Genomic DNA, 6,028 nt, shown 5'->3' on the forward strand with positions numbered 1-6,028 from the left:
ACCTGGAGATCCAGTTCAAAGGTATGCCCAGTTTTTACATAGTGCGGACATAGTAAATGCTCATTTCATTGTGTGCAAGTGCAAGAGATGCGGCATGTTTCATTATGTGGTGTTGTTTTGTTATAATCTCATCCTTTTGTGTTCACAGACTGGAAAGTATGCATATTTATCTTCCAAGGAGACGAGTAACTAGTTTATGTCACCTTGCAGAGGGGGTGCAATGAAGATAAGATTGAGGATTTCCAAGTACAAGATGTTAGGAAGGAGCCTTGCAAGAGAAGTAGGAGCTACACTGAGCCTCTTCAACCTGTTAAGGTAAGTAACTGTATGCAACTCAATAGTTCAATTCCTTGTTTGTTTCAGGCATAGTTAATTTGCTCTTTTCAATTGCTTTATTTGTCCTCAGTTAATGAGATGCCCAAAGAATCATGCCTGATATTGGGTACTTGTATAACTATTAGTTGACATAATTAAAGGCCTTACCATTTAATTACTCTACCGAAGTGTGCCTGAAGCTTTGGAGTCTATTAACCAACTATTATTGCATGAGGCTCACAATCTAGTTTATACTAGGCTAATGATTGCATAGTTTTGCTTGTTGTAGTATGTTTGTATGAAACCCTCTGTTGTTCATTATGCTCCCTAAGACTTTAATTGAGCTACAGAATGGCCAATTGCTTGCTTACTTATACGCAACGTGCTATCTAAATTTGCAACTTGTCTGTGTTTTGGATTGGGCCCCAACATCATGCTCCTCTGGTGAGCTAAGAGAGATTTCTGTATGCAGGCTGCATATACTATCTTTTTTATAATTTTTAAAATATCACTTGCTTATGCTTCATGACGTGTAACATTATTGTTAGTCCTGTTTTGCCATGTAGTACAAAATAGTGTCTTGCTGGCTTCACTGTTGTAACTATATTTTTGCCCTAGTCATGTGTACTTACAGAAACATTTCAGGATGAAGTGACATCAACACAAAGATCTGCGAGCAGTGCGGCCTGGCCGTTACCGAATGATTTGGGATTGGAATTGGAATGTGCTGATGTTCTCGAGCATCAACTAGAGGTGGCAAGACAACATGTACATGATTGTCAACGTACAATCAACAAGTTGAGACTGGACATGCAGGTATTAGATGCAGGAGTCAAAAAATGAAACAAGACACTGAGGTAACCACAAAGGAATTGGAGATTTTGCAGACTGAAAATTGTGCTATCTCAATCCGGCCAATCCTATTTTCTGAAGAGATTATAGTTCAAATGGAGTTAACTTGATGCGCGTCCATGATGTATGAGTTGTATTTGCCCAGTGTATGTAATTTGTTGTTTGTGTATACTTTATTATCACCTGTGCCAAACCATAATGCCCAGTGGGTATAATTGGCTGTAATTTCTTTATTGTATAGTGTAGGATTATTCTACGTTTCTATGCCTTGGTCTCTTTGGTGTATAGTGTATGTTTTTTTAAAGGTGATAGTATAGAGTAGGATAATTCTTTGAATATGCTATATCATTCAAACGGGGGCCAACTTGCCCAAACATTGTAGTGACCATGGCCCTCCACGGCCGTACAATCCATGGGCCATGTATGGGACGGACGATCCATGGGCCTTCTATGGGCCGTCGGATCCATGGGCCTTCAATGGGCCGTCGGATCCATGGGCCTTCTATGTCTCATAGGATCCGTGGGCCTTGTACGGGCTGACTCATCTATGGGCCTTGTACGGGCCTTTAATGGGCCGTAGACGGGCTAGAGTGGAAATCATACATTTTATGGGTTGACCATAACGGGCCGTTAATAGGCCGTATTTAGTGATGCTATGAAAACGGCCCAACAGATTAACGGTCGACAAACAGGCCGACTGTAACGACAGGCTGAATTAGGCCCACAAGCAGAAAATGACAGTAACAGGCCATAAGTAACCGAATGATGCAAATGAGCCCAAGAATAAATGGCCCCTCAGAAGGCCAAAAGATAATTTGGGGCTGGAAATGACCCAATGGAATAACGAGCCGTTAATGGGTAGAAAGTGATACACTGTTCATTACGGGTTCACCACGGGCCGTTAATGGGCCAAGAGTTACAAAGGGCCTCATATGGGCCAAAAGAAGTCATGGGCCACACATGGGCCGGAAGTTAAAATGGGCTAGAATCATATTGGACGTCCTAGATGACGCTACCGGGCCTAATTTGGAGAGGTCGTAACGGGCCCTAGGTTAGCGGGCTGTAAATGGGCTATATGCGAACATGCCATTAACAGGCTTTCCGTGGGCCGGCCTGCCACCTTTTGACCAAGTCAAATGGGCCGGCCTTTTCACAGGAATGGGCCTCTGTTGGGCCGTGCCATGTGTCGCTGTATCATAGGCGCCTTCAGACCAATGAGTGGATGACATCTGTCCCAACGGTGAGCCGACACGTGTTTCCTCCAGCCAATGATGATTTTACACGTGGAAAATCACCATTGGTCGGGGTTGTTAACGGGTTATCGGATCCAAAACTGGACCTGATAGCTTAACAGTGTTCCGTTATGGTGGATGCCACGTGTCGGTCACCCTTGACGAAAGCACTTCTGTGACGCGCGATTTATCATCATGGAAGTGGACACTTCCATGATGATAATTATGGTAATGTCATGGAACACTTCTACAACAGCACGGGTATGACTATCTTGATTCTTCCATAAAATCGTCATGGATGTACATGCATGACAAAAAACGCGATCTACTGTGACAAACACGTATCATCACGGAAGTGTATTTTTTTGTAGTGCATAACTATGCGCTTTTCTATCAGTTGCTCGACAGTAATTTGTTCACCCATCGTAATATTTATGCTATCTTGAGAGAAGCCACTATTGAAACCTATGGCCCCGGGGTCTATCTTTTATCATATAAGTTTTCCATCTACTTTTATTTTCCAATCTATATCATAAAAATACCAAAAATATTTATCTTATCTTATTATCTCTATCAGATCTCACTTTCGCAAGTTACTGTGAAGGGATTGACAACTCTTTTATCGTGTTGGTTGTGAGGTTCTTGTTTGTTTGTGTAGGTGCGTGGGACTTTTGGGGAGCCTCCTACTGGATTGATACCTTGGTTCTCAAAAACTGAGGGAAATACTTACGCTACTTTGCTGCATCACTCTTTCCTCTTCAAGGGAAAAACCAACGCAAGCTCAAGACGTAGCAAGAAGGATTTCTGGCGCCGTTGCCGGGGAGGTCTTCGCTCAAGTCAAGACATACCAAGTACCCATCACAAACTCATCTCCCTCGCATTACATTATTTGCCATTTGCCACTAGTTTTCCTCTCCCCCACTTCACCCTTGCCGTTTTATTCGCCCTCTCTTTCCCGTTCGCCTCTCTCTTTCGCTTGCCTTTTTGTGTGCTTGTGTGTTGGATTGTTTGTCACGATGGCGCAAGATAATACCAAATTGTGTGACTTTTCCAATACCAATAATAATGATTTCCTTAGGACTCCGGTTGCTCCTCTTAATGATGTTGAATCTTGTGAAATCAATGTTGCTTTGTTGAATCTTGTTATGAAAGATCAATTCTCTGGCCTTCCTAGTGAAGATGCCGCTACTCATCTAAACAACTTTGTTGATTTGTGTGATATGCAAAAGAAGAAAGATACGGATAATGATATTGTTAAATTGAAGTTATTTCCGTTTTCACTTAGAGATCGTGCTAAAACTTGGTTTTCGTCTTTGACTAAGAATAGTATTGATTCATGGAATAAGTGCAAAGATGTTTTTATCTCTAAGTATTTTCCTCCCGCTAAGATCATCTCTCTTAGGAATAATATTATGAATTTTAAACAACTTGTCGGGGATATACCCCACGGTATGACCCGGCCAGACTTGGCGATTTACTTGAGAGCCGGTTGACACTTGGCGACTCACTGGCGACCCGCCCTGACCTGGCGGTTTATGGGCAACCCGCCTAAACATTATGACTCACTGGTGACCCGACGGGCTGGTCAGACAGAAGACAAGGCCCAAGGCCCAGAAGGCCGGCTCATGCTATGGTGGGCCAGCTTAAGAGAAAAGGCATAAGGAATATTCTCCTACAAAGGAAGCAAGACTAGGACTTCACTTGTAATAGAGTAACCCTAATCCTACTAGGACTAGTCATGTAACCCGCCCCTTCAACTTATATAACGAGGGGCAGGGCTCCCCAAAGAGGGACAAGCGAGAAGAAATAATCTCTAGGGCTAGACACAAAGATCCGGCTTACCGGCGACTCTCTCATGATCATAATGAGACTTAGCCACAAACAACATGTAGGGCTATTACCGGATGATGTTTCCCAGGGCCCGAAGCTGCCTAAATCCTTCTCCATTATGTTGCGTCTCTCGATTTCGCCCAAACCCTCTCAAGCTACCACATAGATGTGCTGGCCTCGCGACTAAGTCCTCACACTAAGGACATCTGCCGTGACAAATCCACGACAGTTGGCGCCCACTGTGGGGCTTGCGCTCGGTGGTGTGGAGTTCTTGGAGGGATCTCTCACAGGGATCGAAAAACTCGCGATTCGTGATATGTTAGATGAGAAAGCGCCAGTATGGGAAGCGTGTAGGGTAACCCGGCATGAGATGGTCTTCGGTAGAGCCGGCAAATTTAATGTTTGTGTGTGATCCGTCGAATCCGAGTAGGATTTTAGTTTTGGTTATTATCACTGAGACGGACAGGAAGTTTTCTATAGCTGCTGGACGCCGGGTCAGGTCAATCCGTATCAGCACACATGTGAGGAGGCAAGGATCAAGTCCCGAGGCAGTTTCATAAATTGATCTGATAAAGTATGTTGCTATCGTTCGAAGTAGTACTTCGGTTATGTTACTATTCACTTGAAGGCAATACTACTCTGTTGCTGATATTCACGTAAAGTGATCCATCATACTTGTACTATTCATGATAAAACCCAGATTTGAAGGAGGCAACTGTCCGGAGAAGAAATAATATTTGTTAAAGCGGCTTCACGTGAGCGTACATGTTTGGGCAAAGCATTACCACACCGGGTCAGACTAGCAAGTCAACAGGTCTAGTCTCCAGCGCGCAGCCGTCCGGTTCGCCTCTGCTGCTACCCTGCGTGCACGTGTATGTGCACAGCCATCTGGCTCGCCTCTGCGTGCGCGTGTATGGCGAATCACGGATGAACAAAGAAGCAAACCCCTCAAGGGCCCAGATTCCTAAGCCAGTCATTACTTTACAATTGATTTCACCTAAGGCTGGTCATAGTGGGGAGTAACTTATACTAGTGTCATGCATATGACACTAGTCTAAGTTACTACCTTCATAGTGCAAAATAACATAATATTAGTGTCATAGAGGACTTCATTTATTAGCTTGTAGACTCATCTTATCTTGGAAACCGTTATGTTACAGTAACATATTATGTTACCACCTCTCATTAACTACATGCCACGTAAGCAAAAAAAAATTGGAGTGCGCTATGTTACTAGCTAAGTTACTCCCACTATGACAAGCCTAAATCTTTCCAAGGGGTGGCTCGCGTGAGTTTCCTATTTTCGAAATATTGTACCTGGCTTTTAAAGAGTCCAGAGATGATTTCCAACTGGGCTCGATGCATCGATCTACTACCCGAAAGTTGCTGCTGCTGTTTCTTGTGTTCGCGGCTGTTGCTATCATTAGAAAAAAAATGCAACGACCCAGATGCGGATACGGCTGCGACCCGGTTTCGCCACAGTGTTTTTCCTCAAGACGACATGCCTCTTGTTGTGACACGCCTGGGAATATTAAACGGTGGTCACTCCGGACTGCGGTCGCGTCAGCAGTCGGCTCCGTCAATGTGCGCAAGGAAAAGAAAGCATTGTGTCGACTGGAAGAAGTCAGAAGCTCTTATTTGTTCAGCCTACAAAATCTGATTGATCCGGTCTGGTCTGTTACTTCTACAGGCGAGACCTGACATTCTGTTTGGTAATTGAATATTATCAGTCTGTTCAAATCCACCGGATGGCAAAAGGCTGCAAAAGGGTCAAGATTGTCAGCATTTGCATTTTGCAT

The sequence above is a fragment of the Triticum dicoccoides genome, chromosome 2B (genome assembly GCF_002162155.2).
Source record: "Triticum dicoccoides isolate Atlit2015 ecotype Zavitan chromosome 2B, WEW_v2.0, whole genome shotgun sequence".
Classification (NCBI taxonomy): Eukaryota; Viridiplantae; Streptophyta; class Magnoliopsida; order Poales; family Poaceae; genus Triticum; species Triticum dicoccoides.